Genomic DNA, 19067 nt, shown 5'->3' with positions numbered 1-19067 from the left:
ATCCCAAGAAACCAATCATATTTTTAAAATAATGTAAGTGAAGTTGCAAAGTTTAGCAACATGGCCCAGTATAGAGAGCCAAGTGCTTGCCCCCAAGATACATGTCTGACTGGGAGCTGCACCTTACTGCCACTGCCCAGAACCATGAGTGAGACTGTAACTAGCCCAGGGAAAATCTCAAATTCAAACTTTAACTGTGATTTCTATTATATTCTTGTTGCTTTAGCACTGTCTTCAAACTGAAAAACCTTAAGTTGGACCATCATAAGTCAAGGACTAGGCTGACTATATATGGCAGATAAATAAATATATTTCTATGTATATACAGGGGGAGAGGGAAGAGGCCAGTGATAGGGGGAGAAATGGCCCAAACAATGTATGCACATATGAATAAATGAATAAAATATATATATATATGACATGTATATACATGCATCCATTTATACTATATATATGTATAAATGTAGAGATAGTGTCAGGAAAGGCGCCCTCTGGAAGGGTAACTATTGGTATATGTATGAGAACATAATGTTATTTCCTTGTTATGAGATAAAAAGCTGCTAGTAATTACAGCAAAAGCTCAAGTCCTGATCTGACTGCTAATAACTAGTTTGACTATCAAAAGAAACTATTCCATTATTATTATGTCTAAGGAATTTAATGAATTCCACTAGACTAGCAAACCTGTTGTCCTGCTTCTTGCCTTCTGCCCCCAAAAAGCCTTCTCTTCTTCATACTGGGGCCATCTCAACACAGAAGGAAAAACAAGGAGTCTGACAACAGTGAGAAAATGAAGAAGGTTGCAAAGATGAGGGACATAAAAGGAATAGAGAGCAGACAGGGGTAGAGAAAACCAGGTTTCAGAAAAGGGGAAGAGAAAGGCAGGAGTTTAAAAGTCAGGAAAGAGAGAATCCACCCAGGCCTCTGCAAACTGAAAGAGGGCTTGTTTCTGAAGTCATAGCCATTATGCTTTCCCAGGGAAGAAAATCCGCTGTTTCTACATCAAACTAAAGCTCTTCTCATCTCTCCTCTCTTGCCCTAGCATCCTCTTCCCATAGCATATTCCACACATCAGATCCTATCTTCGTAAACATTCAGTCTCAGCATTCCTCTTTCCAACCTCTGACAACCCAAAGAAATAGTTTGTAATGAAATCTGTACATCAAATTCCAGCCAGGAGCTGTGGCAGACTGAAGCATCCAAGCATGACAGCAACTACTGAGAACCGCCTCACAATCCCCATTGGATTTGCTTTTCATCCCCAGGGCAAATACACTTAAGCAGCATCACCCTTCAAGCTAGAATACACATATCTGCAAAAAGTTTTCATGAGCAGAATTTTGATTTTGCTTTCCTCAAGCAACCAGAGTATGGAATCAGGGTTGATCAGTCTAGCTGCAAACCTATTTCCCCAGCCAGAAAAAAAGGGAAAGAAGGAGATGGTCACCAGGGTGCTGTGGCATAGTGAGCTGGCACAGGGATTTTCTCTTCTGCAAGAAGAAGAAAGGATGTCTGAACACAAGAGAACAGGCAAAGCAAAGACATGGGCAGCAAACAAGTACATACTGGAGAATGCCTAAATGGAAAAGCACTTAGGAAGAACCTACATCTGGAGCCAGGTGATCAGAGAGCACTGGGATAAATACACAGCCTGGTACACAGAACTATAGAGGAGGAGCACCTGGGTCCAGCCGAGCCACGCTCTGGGAACTGGTAATATTGGGATCCTGGCAAGCTTATGAACTGGCTAGCCCTTAGTCAACAGTGAACCCACTTAAAATAATACTCCTTCAACTTCTCCTTCCCACAGCTACACAAGAACTACTCCCCCCATCTCCATTACTCACTATCTTCACAGGACGTCCTGTGAAGGACAAACAGGAATATCTCTACTTATGCCCTCTCTACTGTCTTCTTTTTCTGTTTATTGTTCCATAATAAGTGTTCATTCCACATATTAGTTAAATTCATTTTTCTATTTATTGCTAAAGTAATGATTTACTTTCCTTCATCCACAGCTAGATTACTTTAAGTGAAGCAGGGTCCATAGCCAGAATTAAGGTATCAAAAGGATTTTGCCTCCTTTCTACTTGCCACTTTCCTCCATGAAAGTCCCAGAGTTCTGACTTCAATAGAGACTCTGCTTCTTTCAACTTTTTTTTAATCTGTTACTGAAAAGTTAAAGCAAGAGATGAAGTTAATAAACTATTTGTGAACTAGTAAATCAGTAATCGAATGTGTGTGTGTGTGTGTGTGTTATTGCAGATCAAACCCAGGGCCTTCAGCATGTTAGGCAAGCCCTCTACCACCAAGCTACATTCACACCCCTTTATTTTTTTGAGAGAGAGAAAGAAAGGATCTCAACAAGTTGCCCAGGCCAAGTTTGAACTCATGATGTTCCTGACTCAGCCTCCCAAGTACCTGGGATTGTAGGCTTGCATCACCACAGCATGGGTGATTCACAAAAGACATCAAGCATTTCATAGTTTGTCAACAGTCCCATGTTTGTCTGTCTCTAAGAATTTCCAGAATAACTCCCCAACACTTCCACCCGTTCGCATCTTAAAAACATCTTCACTGGTGCCCATTTAGGAGCAAGTAACAAATCAAATCTTTAGCAAAGCTAGAAACTATTCTAGAAACATAAAAAGTTTTCCCTTTGGAGACTTATAGGCTAAACTGTGTCCCTCAACATTCATTTGCTGAACTCCTAATTTTCTGTAACTCAGAGTGTGGCCTTATTTGGAAACAGGTTCTTTATGGAGGTAATCAGGTTAGAGTGAGGTCATGAGCACAACACCTAATTCAATACGACTGGTGTCCTTTTAAAATGGGGATATTGGACTCAAAGATGTAGAGGGAAGATGATGGAAGTGGACTGGGGAGAAGACAGCCTCTTACATGCCTAGGAGTAAGGCCGCAAGTAGAATCTCCTTCCCAGAACTCAGATGGAACCAGCCCTGCCATCACTTTTGACTTTGGACTTCTAGCCTCCAACACTGTGGGACAACAAATTTCTATTGTGCAAGCCACTGGTACTTCTGTGTACAGGTCCAAAGGATATTAAAACCACTAACTTCAAGAGACAGCTGTAGTTTGGTTCAGTGCAGCATATTCAAATTATACAGCCAAGGTATGGTAAAAAAATTGTGTTGAACCACATGCACACATGGATAAAGAAAACGTGTGACATATGTGTTAGATATGAATATTATTCAGCCTTTAAAAAGGAGGAAATCTTTCCATATGCAGCCACAAAAATGAACCTGGAGGACATGAGGCCAAGTGAGATAAGTCAGATATGGAAAGACAAATACTTGACAATCTCAATTGTATGTGAAATCTAAAAATACTCAAACTCACAGAAGCAGAGAATACAATGGTGGTTACCAGGAGTAGAGAGTGGAGGAAAATGGGGAGATGTTGGTGAAGTGATACAAACTTTCAGTTATAAATTGAGCAAGTTCTGAAGACCAAATGTATAACGTGGTGAATACAGTCAACAATGCTGTAGAGAGTACTTGCAATTTGCTCAGAGAGTAAATCACCACAATGAAAGTAACTATGACTTATCTTTTCTTTTACCTAAACTATGTGATAGATGTACTCAAGCTTGAGTATAATAATTGTTTCATAATATATATGTATATCTAAACATCACCCTGAAGATTAAACCAAAAAATAAAAAACTCACTATGTAAACCTTAAATATGTATAATTTTACTTGTTGATCATTCTTTAATAAAGCTAGAAAAAATAAAGTCCATTTTTTAAAAAAGAGTACAGGTTTAGAGATATCATCAAAACAAGAGACTGGTTGGGGGAATAAATCTGCATGTCCATTGCCATGCACTGAAAATGTGCAAATACTTCACCAAAACATCACTTCCAGCTTCCAATAGTCACCCAATTTCTGAGCAACTCTAAGATTACTCAGAAAACATACCCTACTTGATAGGAGCCCAGGACTTCCTGAAATAAAGCACCATGTTAGTCCACATTTGCTTCTGTTTCACAAATAACAGCCCCAGAGGGACCAAGAAGCCAAATGGCTCAGCAGAAGGTTCCAGCATATGTCTGTTTGGGACGTTCTAGTACATTCATTTCTTATCTCTGTATCCTGAGAAATATACATTCATGAGAAAAAAGACTTATTTACTCACATTTTAAACAACTCATGTTCATGACTAACCCCATGTCAAAATCAACATACTCATGAAATAATTGCATTCATCCATAGCCCACTCATTTCCCTACCAACTAGTTTAATTTAAGGCAAATCCAAAACATCATTTCATTCATAAATATTTCAGTATATATCTCTATAAGCAAGGATTCTTTTTCTACAAAATCAAACATGATTAAAATTAACAGCAGTTCCTTGATATCAATAGCTTCCCCAATTATTTTGTAATTGTTAATTTATAAACTTTATATACAGCTTGTTCTAAAACTTACAGATTTGGTTGATAAATCATCTAAATTTCTTTTAAACGATAGGTTTCTCCTCTTTTTTCCCCCTTGTACTAGTTTGTTGTGGAAGACACTGAGTCATTTATCCTTCAGAATTTCTACACTCTGGATTACTGATTGCTTCTTCAGGGAACAGTTTAACAGTGTTCTTATGAACTGGAAGTTAAAGCTAGAGGCTTTATCAGATTCAAGATGACTTTTTGAAAAGAATACAAGTGGTACTCGAGACTCAGCATATGATTGTCTCGCTTCCTGCAATGAATGTCATGTGTTGTCAGCCTGACTGACTTGTCATAGAGTGGTTGTTCTAGTTTTGGTTCCTGTAAATAAAATCTGGATGCAGGAGAATTGTTTGGGAGATATCCCAAGAAGCTATAGCTAGGGAGTAGGTCCCACAATAATAGAAAGAGAAGAAAGAGAGAGAGAGAGGAAAGACAGAGAGAGCAAAGGTAGGAAGACAGCGAAGGAAGGAAGGAAGGAAGGAAGGAAGGAAGGCAGACAAAAGTGTGCATAAGCGATTCTCCCAGGACCAGCTGAGAAGCACAAAGAAAACCTGCAAGATTCATCCAGCTAGAAAGTAGGCAAGAGTGTTTGCCTATTAGCTCCCATGTCTTGGTTGAAGGTTGCTCCTGGGAACATTAACTCTTCCATTCTCTGGCCAAATCAGAATGCAGCTGCTGAGAGAACACAAGGCATTGGGGGAGGGAGAAAGAAGACTGTACACTGAGGAAGGATCTGGCAGTGGGAGAGGAATCTGAGCAAGACAGATCTGTCCTCCAGAGCTGAAGTTAAATCAGAGATGATCCAGGGAGGTGCTGCACAAGCTTCAGAAATACATGCCCCAGACCCTATCATCTTTTTTCAAATGCCAATAATTTTTAACTGCCAGTAATGATCATCACCTAGATGCATTATAAATTTAACTGGAGATGCCAAATGAAGGCTGTTATTCTCTTTTATTAGTTGGTATTCTTTAAGAATATCAAACAATTTAGTTTGTTCAGGAAAAGAAGGATAAATGGTTGGACTTTTTCCATTTAGTTATTAGTGTTGGGGAAAATAATTTGATGATCAGTGAATTTTTTAATTATTATTCTTGGGTACTCATGGGCTTCTAATTTACTTTATATATTTTAATCAACTTATTAATTACAATGGTCCCCCTTCTCCATGGTTGTTCTTTTCATGTTTTCAGTGTCCACAGTCCATCACAGTCCAAAAACATCAGTATTTGTGTTAACATAAGAAAGACTACATTCACATAACTTTTATTTTAGTATATTGTTATAATTGTATTTTATTGTTTTTGTTAGTCAATTACTATGACCAATTTGTAAATTAATGCTTATCATAAGTATTTACATAGAAGAAAAAAACATAGCACACATAGGATTCAGTACCCCTGGCATTTCAGGCATCCACTAGGGGTTTGGAATATGTTCCCTGAAGATAAAAAAAGAGACTATTATTTTTCTTTGATATTCAGATTGTCTCATCTTTGGTTAGTGAGATCCCCTTAAATTATTTACTGAGTCCTTTTGACATGACCCCAGTTGTCTTTGGTAGTCTCCTCTTGGTTACAAGATGTTTCAAAGATACCTTGCACATTTTCTACCCAACATCAACAATTGGCTATTTCTCTAAGGAAAGCTGGTTCCTTTTAGGAAACACAGACATGTACTCTTGGCTACTGGGTTGATCACTATGGTTGTATCCTTTTTTGTCAGAAGATCTAGAAAGACATTATGAGCTGACACTAAAATTTCCAACTCAAATGTAGAAATTTCAAGGATTTACATGTTTAAGTTTGTATCTTGTTCTCCTGACAATGAAAAATGAGGTTATTCATGACATTAACAAAATCACTTAATTTAGTCAACTTGGTATATATTTTCAAAATGAAAACAACACTATTATTACAAATATAATGAATCCTGAAAAACAATTTAAGATTTCTTTTTCTCTGTAGTATATGTTCCATGAGATATGTTACAATGGCAGACGTACTTTAAATTCACTTCAAATATTTTGTCTTGATGTGGGTAATCCATAAACTTTGTACATTTATCACTTTGTTTCATTTTCATTTTTGGAATTGCTTTTTAATGCTCACCTAATTTTATTTTGTAATTACAACAATTTACATGGTTTCAAAGGTAAAATTAAATCCAGGGAAATTCAGAAAATTCAAGCTTCCATGTCTTTTCCTTTTATCTCTTTTTCATTAGTTTTGAGGGTTTTATTTCATTTTTTTTACATATGAGGGAAGCAATCTTTTCTATTAAAGTGTGTCTCCATCTTAATGCCTTGCAGTGTTGGGTTCTTCTTCCACATTCTTGTTAAGCCCCATTTGCCCACCAAACTTGCCCACCAAACTGCAAATGCTAGTCCTTCCCCTGAGCCAGTGTTGAATTTTGGCTGATCATGAGCAGATTGAGAACCCAAGCCTGACCAATCCAAGTAAAGGGGCAGAACCCACTGTGTTAGGAATAAAAAGAAGACAGACTTCCTGCTCCTTGTGCTTGCTGTGCCTTTGTGCCTGCACACCTTTGTAGCAGTAAATTTTGCCTTGCCAAGATGATTCTCTGCTTCTGTACCTTCAATTGTGACTCTGGTGGTCTTCAGGGGTCTTATTTCTAGTAACTTGGGGGCTCATCCAGGATAATTCTATCTGGAAGAGATGTTCAGAAACCCCTTCCCCTGAGGGAGATGTATCCCTCTGCCTTGTTGCAGTGGCCCTGGGGTATGGAGTGACCAGCACTCTTGGACTGTAAATATATTCTGGGCCTGAATTCTCTTGGCAAAAGGACCTTAGCAAACACCATGGCAACCAGGCATTCCATGCAGACCAAGATAACAAATGCCATCAATTGGCAAAGTATCCCTTGGTGGTCAGGGAGGCTCTTGGAGGTTGTGTGAGAGTGAATGAAACATGTCTGAGATACAGGGCAAGTGTGGAGTGCCAATCCACAGTTCTGTAAATATCCAGGTGACTAATACGGCTTATCAACAGTCCATGTGGACCTAGTTGGGGGCTTATACCGGCCTGCTTATGGCCAAATAGTGCCACCAACTGGATGTCATCACATGAGGGAATTGGTTGGAGACAGATGAAGCTCATGGGATAGCATGCGAGACATCTCCAGGAAATTAGGGAGGTTGAGCATCTACCAGGCATTCTCACCAACCAGGTAGACTGGGATGGAGAACACCACAAGTAAAAAGAGCTCTAAGGCAGATGAAACTAAAAATAAAATCCCATCAGACAGTCCACTAGGACAGATGTTAAAATATTGGTCCAATAATCCTTGAACCAAGGGCAAAAAGCAGCAGCAAATGATCAAACATTGCTGCTTTATCTGGACCCAGGGACCCATTCTGAAACCAGCCATTTTCTGGCCAAACTTTGGATCAGACAAGGACTGGGTCTGCCAATTACTTATTGAATATGTTAATGACAAGAGTCCTGGGAGCCAGGAAGAGCTTGAATATGCCCTCTGTTGGAGACAGGAACCTGTGGTTCTCATTCCCTTAAAATTAGGAAATGGGGACAAAGCTGAGCTAAAGGAAACTTGAAGGAGGACCCACTTGAAAGAGGACCACTTTCCCATTTACCTCCCCATTATAATATGGAGGCTTTGGCTTCCCAGGCAGATCCTAAGACCAGAATGAAGACTATGGTCAGGAGCCTCCAGAGACCCAAACTGAGCTCTCTTCTCAGACCCCAAGTGACTCCATCAGCTTTGGCCCCACATTCAGGGTCATTCATTTCAGGGTTCAGAAGGGTACTCCAACAAAGTCAGAGGGATATTCAGAATCTCCCCTTTCCCCCATCACCCAAAATGCAGTCACAGACCTTTTATTCACTCAAAGAGATCCCAACTGGAAATGGAATCTTTAGTTTTGTTGATGCCCCACTGAGTAGCACAGAAGTCTGAAATTTAAAGAGAGAATTACAGCTGCTTTTAAAAGACCCACATAGAGTTGCAGATCAACTTAGCCAGTTCCTAGGCCCACAAATTTACACCTGGGTGTTTGGGATGACTGGGTGCCAGCTGCTAACTATCTGGTCAATGGCCCAGAGGTCCTGTACCAGCCAATAAGATTCATCTGACTTCCTGACTGGGCAGGATTAGGGTATTAAAAGGGGACATTAAGGGTTCTAAAAGGCTATCTTTTAATAGCCCCTCAATTATGGGTTCCAGGCCAAGTCTCCCTTCCAGGGGTATAGGGTATCATTTCCTTCATATTGTCTCACTTTCAGGCCAATATGAATTGGGGGAATGTGTAGACCTCCTCTGTTTCCATCTCCAATCCAGACCTCAGGGAGAATTTGATCCTCAATTTTCACTGTCATCAAATTTAAAGAAATCTTAAAATTCTTTTCCCTGACTTTTATTTCTATGCCCAGCTTGGACATTAAGTCTCTTCCTAGAAGGTTGATCTCAGCCTTAGGTACAAAAAGGAGATTAACCATGCCACCTGATCATGGAACTTCACCTGTTTGTGTTTGAAGAAGGGGACATGAAATTCCTCTCTCTTCACCCTGGAAACTGGGAGCCACTTCAAGGAGATAGACAGGCTCCTAAACTTCTTGGGCCTCCAAGGATTAAGAGTCTCAAAACCTAAGTTGCAATTTGTTGAAGAAAAGGTAAAATATTTGGGACATTTTATCAGCACAGGAAAATGCAGAATGTGTCCTGAGAGAATAGAAGGGATTACTGGTATACCTCTACCAGAGACCAAAAGAGAACTTTGGAAATTTCTGTGGTTAATTGGATATTGCAATCTCAGGATAGGATCCTATTCCTTCAGGACTACAACCCTTTATTCCAGACTTTTGGAAGGGGAACCCAATTCTTTATGTTGGGAGCCAGAGGAAGTTCAGATAATAGGAAGCCATAAACAATCCTTAATCACAGCCCCTGTATTGGCCTTACTTTTGTCAGAGAAGCCCTTCCATTTATTTGTTAATGTAGGTAAGGGAACAACCTTGGGGTCCTCACCCAGGAATGGAGGAAAGAAACAACCTGTAGCCTGTTTATCCAAATTTCTTGATCCTATGACCCGGGGATGGCCAGAATGCATTCGAGCAGTTGCTGCTACAGCCCTATTGACTGAAGAAAGTCAAAAATTAACTTTTGGAGGGTCCTTGATAGTTAGCACACCCCATGATGTCTGAACTATTCTTCAGCAAAAAGTAGGAAGATGGTTGACTGAGTCCAGGATATTAAAATATGAAGCTATCTTACTGGAAAGGGATGACTTGTTCTTCACCCTGAAAACTATTTAAATCCAGCAGAATTTCTTCTGGGAGGGAAAGCCCAGGACCCTATGGGGTGTTGCTGTCTAGACCTTATCAAATACCAGACCAAAATCTACCCAATCTCAGGGAAACTCCCTTTCTGGATGGACTTAGGCTATTTGTGGATGGTTCCTCTAAGGTTATTCAAGAAAAAAAGACACAATGGATATTTGGTAGTAGATGGAGTCAAATTAAAAGTTATTGAATCAGGGTGGTTACTCAACAATTGGTCTGCCCAGACCTGTGAATTATTCATACTCAATCAAGCACTGAAATTCTTAAAAGACAAGGAAGCAACAATCTGTACTGATTCTAAATATGCATTTGGAGTGGCACATACTTTTGGGGAAATATGGGCTGAAGGAGGGTTGGTTAATAGCAATGGACAGGACCTGGTACACAAAGAGCTGATTAATAGATTGCTAGAGGATCTTATGCTTCCTGAAGAGATTGCAAAATTTCACATCCCGGGGCATCAATGAGGCAACTCCCCTGAGGTGTAGGGATACAACTTATTTGACGAGGCTGCAAAGAAAGCTGCCCTTCACCCAGAGATACCAATGCTACACCTCACTCCTGTCATTCAGACCCTGTCCCTAACCCCCATTTTCACTTCCCAAGAGAAAGCTCAACTTGGGAAGCTGGGCGCCTCCCAGACCTCAGAAGGGAAATGGCTCTTCCCAGATGGGAGGGAAGTACTTTCCAACCCTATCATGAGAGAGGTACTAACCCATTTACACCAAGGAAGTCATTATTTGGAGGGTGAATGCTATGCATGATGCCATTCTCAGAGTTTATGTATGTTCAGGAATCTATACTCTAGCAAACAGATTACCTGTAGGAAGGTTAACAAACAGGTCTTAAGGGGGAAACCTGTACAGGGAAGAAATTCAGGCCTGATGCCCTTTCAAAATGTTTAGGTGGACTATGCTGGATTACCTTGGGTGGGGGGGTTATCTGAAGTATTTACTGGTTATAGTGAACTATCTAACTAATTAGGTCAAGGCTATGCCTCTATCTAGAGCCACCACCAATAGAGTAGTTAAAATACTTTTGGACAATGTAATTCCTCAATTTGGACTTATTGAAAACACAGATTTAGACAATGGGAGTCACTTTAAAGCAAACATAATCAGAGAATTGACAAGGGCATTAGATATCAAGTGGGAATATCATACCATGGCACCACCCTCTTTGGGAAAAGTTGAAAGAATGAATCAGGCCTTGAGAAGACATCTGACTAAACTAGTTCTTGAGACCAAATTACCCTGGACCAAATGTCTACCTCTATCCTTACTCAGGATTAGGATGGCCCGTGGAAGAACACAGAAATCTTTCCTTATGAAATGTTATATGGTTTACCTTATTTGGGCCAACCCTCTGTCATCCCCTCTTTTGAAACCAAAGATCAATTTCTCTGAAATTATGTGCTCAGTCTCTCTTCAGCTCTATTATCCCTCAGGCAACAGGGACAGTTGGCCCAGACTCCACTGCTCGAATTTCCAGTGCATCCACACACCAACTAGGAGATTACATCCTGATCTGGACTTAGAGTGGAGAGAAACTTGAGCCATCCTGGGAGGGACCTTATCAGGTGTTACTCACTACCAAGACAGCAGTACATACTGCTGTGACGGGATGGATCCACTACACCCAAATAAAATGAGCTCCCAAGGAGGAGCAATGACCATGTCTTCAAGTCCTGGTGACACAAACGTAACCTGAAAAGACTGTAACATAGGGCTGTTATTTTTTTTCCATCTGGGAAACTGTTTGGCTGCTATTATTCAGACCTCTTCTATAGCTATTGAATTTGATGCATGCATTGTAAGTCCCTGAGGGGATCTCAAGAATCAGCATTATATCCAGACTAGTGCCAAGATCCATGTATATGTGTGCAGACTCAGCCTCTTTTTACTCAAAAGGCAGTTATGAAGGTGGTGATAGTCCATGTATGCATGGGAAATCATAGGATGAACAACTACACCTAGGTTATATGTATCACCATACTAAGGGATGACATGGGGGAAAGAAAAGTAGGGGAAGAAATTAAAAGACAAACTCCAGCTTAAGAAAGTTATTCCCCCTCCCAATTGTCAGCCCCTCAAATGCAACACCTTAGGCTGATCATAAATGATCCTCATTCTATGACCACAGAGCCATCTATCTTAAGGCACTAAGGATTAGGAGCTGATCTTTTTGGGGACACTGATCCTATAGGTTCATTTCTCTTAAAATTGCTCAAAGAACATGCTGCCACAGCACCCTCTAATGCCCTGTCCCTAATACTATCCCCCCTGTTCTGTCATAATTAGACCGGGATAATTGTAGCGGAAGCCAAAAATCTAAGACAGACTATAGCTATTGAACTTGGTTATGGAGAAATAAATGCCTGGCTGAAATGGATTAAATATTCTGTCCCCACTTTAAACAAAAGCAATTGCTACACATGTGCAATAGGAAGAACAGAACCCCACACTGTTTCTTTTCCTCTAGGATGGACCACTGACCCTGCTGGTATGGCATGTATGATTACCCTCTTCCAAGAAAGGACAGCCTGGGGCCATGGGTCTTGCAGGACCTTGTCACTATGGTTTTCTGCAATTAATGATCATGAGAGGCTAAAGCTGCCTTGGAGGATCAGACCCCCCCATCTCAAAGCTCTAACTACTGCTCTTGCCTCTCTAGGTGGAGTGGAGTTTTTAGGAAATGCATATGGCTGCAGTGAAGGCCGATCCTTTGAAGAGATGAGCAATAAGTCTGCTCTAACTGTCGATAAGGCAGATGTCTGCTCTGGATGAGCAGAAACGTGAAGATATTCATTTCTCATATGAATGGTCACCTCAGCATGCTGACCAATACCAGTAGAGAAGACTTTTAATAATCAAGTTGATAAACTCATCTATTCCATGGATGCTAGCCAGCCTCTTTCCCCAGCCATCCCTAAATCATCCCATGTGTTTGTCCACAAAGTGCCAATAGTGACACGGATGGAGGCTATGCATGGGCCCATCAACATGAACTTCCACTCACCAGGGCATCCTGACTAGGGACTCTGCTGGAATGCCCAGTCTGCCAGCAGCAGAGGCCAACACTCAGTCCCCAGTGAGGCCCATTTCTCCAAACAGATCAGCCAGCTACGTGGTAGAAAATTGAGAACATGTGGAAAATACAACACAATACAGGCAGGACTACTAACAGCCCAGATCCTTCAAGCACAAGGGTTTGGATCACTCACCCCGTAAAGAAACACAACTACTTGTAAGAGAAAAGGGAATACAGAATGGGTAGTGGGAGGAGATAGTTACAAACACCAGCTCTGACCATGATCAAATCAGTTACAGAAATGAAGACTGTAGTTGTGAATATTTCTTCTTATTTTGTTAATTTGTTTATATGAATATATTAATACTAATTAGTATATTATGTTTAATAGCATTTCATTATAACAATATACATATTAAACAGGCATCTTTGTTTTCCTCCCTGTCATTCCTTATCATGTAACATAAGGTACATGACTTATTGTCATAATATTTAAATATTAATAATTTTATATCATAGCTGTGAGATATCAAGGAGAAAGTAAACATGACTCAAGTAATTTATCTCCTCTTTTTGGGAAGTGTTTACTGAACTCTCAGTTACACAGAATGATGACCTTATTATTATTATCTTTATTTGGAAACTAAGCATGATTTAAGGAGATATACCATAAGTTCACCTTATTCACAGATTTATTACATGTGTTTTTGACCAAGCACAGTCAAAGACAATAAGAAAATTTAAAAATCAAAAGAAATTTCAGAATAAAATTTTAAATTCCTGTGCATGCAGAGAAGCTCTCAGTCTCACATGATCATCAGTTGTGTTCAAGTTGTTATGTGATCTGCTGAGTGTTTCTCTGTGCTTAATTTTGTGAAACTATATCTTCCAAAAACCAAATCATAACCAAAAAGCAAGGTAAAAGTCAATGTGCTCAATTTAAGTGATAAAGTGAAATTTTTAGATTTGTTGAAAGGCAGCATGTTTTTAGCAGCAGTTGGGTGGTGGGCATGATGGGAAAAATGAATCAAGCGTTCCCAGTAAAGTACTGAACACTACACTTCCTGAGCATTCCCAGTTTTTCCTCGAGAGTGGTCTCTTTGGAACCACAGACCCACAGATGCCAAGGGTCTCCTGTATATGAGTGCCAAATTGACAAAAGGTGGATTGTGATGGTTAATTTTATGTGTCAATGTGACTGGGCCACCAAGTGCCCAGGTGTTTGGCTAAACATTATTCTGGGTGTGTCTGTGAGAATGTTTCTGGATGAGATTGGCATTTGAACCAGTGGCTGAGTGAAGCAGACTGTGCTCTCCACTGTAGTTGGGCCTCATCCATCCTTTCAAGAACAGAATAGACAGAAAGACAGAGTAAAGGGAGAATTTGTTGTCTCTGCCTGATTATCTTTAAGTTGGGACATTAGCCTTTTCCTGCCTTATCTATTTTTAAAAGCTCTTATGTATTATTTTTTAACCCTTTCATGTAATACAAATTTATTATATTTTCCTAGTCTTTTTGCCATGCAATTATTTTTTTTAAAATTTCTTCACCCCTAGTAACTACTTCACAAAAACATCATTGGTGCCAACAATGAAGATATTATTGTGACTTAATTACAATCACAGAGGAAAAACAACCATTGGCTTTATAACATTTATGGCACTGTAAGATATGGTTCTGTCTTCTACTCCATCAAATTTCTGCTTGGATCTTTCACTTTAGCCTGCTGTTCATCCTATGCCACAAGTGCCTAGGGTCAAATCAAGATTACTAATGTAAAATGGAGCTTCTTGTCTTTATTTATCTCCTAAGGAAGATAGTGCCTTTTCCCATCAGGATAAGGTACTACATTCAACCTAGACACCTGTCTCTGGAGGTTCTGGCTCTGACAAGTAGAAGGTCCACATTTGTCTTTTCTGAAAAGGTTAAACAGTGTGCTACAAAGGAATGATTTAGTTGAGCTTTGATTTTTCAATGAAATAGAGTCAGGAAGTCAAGACCAAGGCTCCTGGGAGGAGGGCAGGACAACAACTGGCAACTCACACAAGGACTCATTCTGATTCATAAAAAGGAGTCTCTGGATGATGGGGGAGGGGAAGGGCAGAAGCACCCTACTGACGTTGGTTCCAGGGCATTACTGTATCACATCACTTCTGTGGTCATTCACCCTGTTGTGAATGTGCTCTGGCACATTCTCCAACTAAATAGCAGGGAGTGGAAATTAGATTAAATCAGTAGGGAAGAGAGTAGAAGTTTATGAGCAGGACCCCTAAATTCACCTAGTGAGTAGATACAAATAGTAACTTCCATTGACTGATGTTTTTGAAATTTGTTTAGGATAAAAGCAAAACCCTTAGTTCTCCCACTGGGAAAAAAAAACTTTAAAATACTTTACTCAGAGACATGATTTTGTGTATTATTGATGGATCGAGTCTTAAAGGATATAATTTTCTAGGAGCAAATGTTGGTTTTTGTTTGTTTTGTTTTTATGCTTTGTTTTGTTTTTTGAGAGAAGGGTCTATGTTGCCCAGGCTGGCTTCAAATTCCTGGACTCAAGCAAGCTCCTGCCACAGCCTCCTGAGTACCTAGGACTATAGGTATGCACTACCACACCTGGCTCAAGAGTAAACTCTAATTGGGGGTGCTGGACACTGGTGATGACTGAAGGTGAAAGTGAAATACGCAGAGAAGCTATGAAAGATTGAAAGAGTACCTGGAGGCACTAAATATCAACCTCTCAGTTTCAGTGCTTCGCCCAGAGCAAGCCCTGGGAGTATGATTTCTTAGCCTGTTTGAAAAAATGACAAAGAACTTCTCCTGAAAGCTTCATTAACTCAGTAAGCCAGTGATTACACCAGCCTTTCAGAGAAGAATGATTTCCCTTCTCTCTGAAATCTTAAAGGAAGACTCATCAATTCAACTTTAGAAATGAGAGAAGAAAAGGTAATGGGAAAAAATAGAAGAGATAGGCAGAAATGGAGAGGGGAAGTGAAAAGAAAAAAAAAAACGAAGGAAGAAAATAAGGGGAGGGCAAGCATGACAAGTCACTGGAGAGGAGAAATGAACACTACAGTTACTTGTGGATTACTGGGGACAAGTAACCCCGAGACAGCCCTTAACAAAGCAGACCAACTCCACCTGTTAGTCATTAAAGATTAGTAAATTCTGCTATGACATTCTAAGAACAGCACCTATACTGGACACATGTCATTCTTTTGGTTACTAAACAACTGAACCTCCTTCTTTTTTCCTCCCTTTGGTGGCACTGGGGTTTGAACTCAGGGTCTCGTTCTTGCTAGGCAGGCAGTCTGCCACTTGAGCCACTCTGCTGGCCCCTGAACCTCCTTCTGATGTTGTGGGGCTCCCATGACCTGTCAATCTTGGGAAAGACTGAGTCTCCTCTTACTGTAAAACCTGAAAATGTCTGTCCTTTGTTTCCCAGCTTCCCTTGCAGGTATGAATATGTTACCTAGACAAGTGCTATGTAAGCTTTAGTGTACATAATGTAGCACATTGAGGCTTAATAACCTAGCACACTTTTTGCAATACTCAGAGATTCTGACTCAGTAAGCTAGAGTGGAGCCCACTGCATGATCTGCATCCCTGAAAAGCTCTCAACCTATGCTGCTGCTACTATTTGAACTCCACTTCTTCAGGGTCACTTAACAGCCTCTACGAATCAGATGAACCCTCCTTGGGCTTTGAACTGGGCACTAATACTGCAAAGAAGTGGCAGTGAGAAAGAATTCTCTCTGGCAACAGGCATTTGCAGCAGATCCAACATCATGGAGCTGCAAGGGCAATGGAGGTCCTAGAGTTACAAGTGTGTGGGGAAGGCAGTGGTAGGCAGAGGTGTCTTTGCTGAACCAGTTCTGTAGCATGGAACCCAAGCCAGCTTCTCCAGTCCTGATGATTTTGTGAGCCACCAAATCACTTTTCTGCTAAAATTTATTAGCCAGATCTTTTTGCTCAGAAACAGGGCTTCCACTAAAATAAAAAACTATCAAAGCAACCGCAAGATCTTGGAGAACTGTTCTTCACAGTTCCTGGCACATGACCACGCACTCAGCAAATGTGAGTTGTGGTACAATTGTCTTTGCTGCTGCTATTATTATTATTATTACCAAGAAATGACGGGATCTGGATACTTTCATCTCATGTATCTCTTTAGTTGCAAAAGTCCCTTCAAAGATAAATGTGTGTGTGTGTGTGTATGAAAAAGATTAATTTTGCAGCTCTTTCTCCACCAACATTCATCAACTCTACCTGTTGGCATCTTTGACCTTGGAAAGACGTTGAGGGCAGAGAAGAAGAGAGGAAATTGGCACAGAGCAATGTCAATGATTTTGTATCGAACTTAAAAGCTATGATCAGCTATAAGTAAGAGGCGAAAAAACTATCTATGCCCTAAACAGACATTTGAGAGGAATAACCTCATCAATATTTGTAAGAAAAATATACAAAGTACAGTATACAGATGGTTTGGCAGTTGTCTTGTAAGAATATGTCCTGGCAGGACTATGTGATAGAAAAAGTACTGGATTTAGACAGTTAAGTGCATGCTACTTTTTAGCTCAGTGCCACAGCTAACCATCCATGTGAATAGAATGAATACCTTAATTATTGTGGCTGACTATTCGCATCTTACAAGGTAGGAATCTTCACCTACCCTACCTTCCTTTCATTGTCAAGATCAAAATGTATCCAGGTTATTGACCTCTGAATAAACAAATCCCTTGTTTATGGTACAACTGAGAGAGTAATAATAATTATAACACCAACCACAGCAATAGTTAATATTTATTGAGTGCTAGATACAGCAGTGTTCAAAGTACAGGTATCATTTAGTTTTCACAAAAATTCCTATTATTTTCCCTACTTATATGAACAGAAGTTTAAACTAGCTTTCTTAAATCCTCCCATCATTCTTGTCTGAGGTCAAAGTCATCATTCTGATTACTGCTCTAAAGCCTTCCTCTGGATGTAAGTCTAAAGTCACATGTAAGCAAGTGGGAAGAGAGTTTCACTGGGGACAATGCTATGAGTTGAGTCATCATGTCCAAAAAATATATATATATTGAAGTACTAACCCAGAGTACCTCAAAATGTGACCTTATTTGGATGTAGGGTCTGTACAGATTGAACCTGGTTAAAATGAGTTTGAATGGATGGGCTGTAATCCAATATGACTTGTGTCCTATTAGAAAGTGGAAACATGAGCACAGATGCACATAAAGGAATAATGAAGTGAGAACACAAGGAGGACAACATGTGACAATAGAAGCAGAGAGTGGAGGGATACACTTGTAAGTCAAGGAACTCCAAAGATTGCTAACTACCACCAGAAACTAGACAGAGGCAAGTAGGACCTACAACAAGATGCAATGGGGCTTGCAGAGTCGCTCAAGTGGTAAAGCACCTGCCTAGAAAGTGCAAGGCCCTGAGTTTAATCCCAGCACCATCACCAAAAAAAAAAATTGCAATGAAGGCTACCCAGAGTCTCAAAGGAAGCATGATCCTGTCATGCTTCCTACAATGAAGCCTTCAGAACTGTGAGGCAATAGTTTTCTGTTATTTGGGACTGGAGATGTAGCTCAGTGGTAGAGCAGTAGAGTGCTTGCCTAGCATGAATGAAGCCATGGGTTCCATACTCAGCACTGCAAAAAATGATTTAAAGTCATTTAAAAATTTTAACTTCTATAGTTTTAAACTACCCACTTTGTGGTATTATATTACAAAAGCCCTGGGGAAACTAATTCAGTATATTGAATTTAAAGGGGACCTATCAGGCATCCAAGAGATGTCCAACAGACAGCAATGTGAATCAAAAACTAAGGGGAACAATCAATGCTAAATGTGATTTGGGAGTCACAAACACATAGAAGAAAATTGTGTCGAATGTAGCAGTAAAAGACTGAAAATGTCATTGATTTTAGTGATTAAAAGAATGTAAGTGATTTTAAAGGAGCAAGTCCAGTGTGCACACAGTGGAGTGAGTTGTAAAAGGGATGTATTCTTCCTATGGCAGTAACAACTTGGAAATGACAAGTGCAAGCCACTCTTTTATTAAGTTTAGAAGATGAGAGGAGGGAATGGAAAGCTAGAATGGTGTATGTGGGCTCACACATATGCTGTAAAATACATAGATACTGCCCAGAGCACTTTTTAAAATAAGCCTTTAAAATCCACTTATAGGATGTCCTCCTATTGGTTTTCTATTGGTATGTAACAAATTGGCACAAAC

The sequence above is a fragment of the Castor canadensis genome, chromosome 4 (assembly GCF_047511655.1).
Source record: "Castor canadensis chromosome 4, mCasCan1.hap1v2, whole genome shotgun sequence".
NCBI lineage: Eukaryota > Metazoa > Chordata > Mammalia > Rodentia > Castoridae > Castor > Castor canadensis.
Note: the sequence above shows the minus strand (reverse complement) of the source record.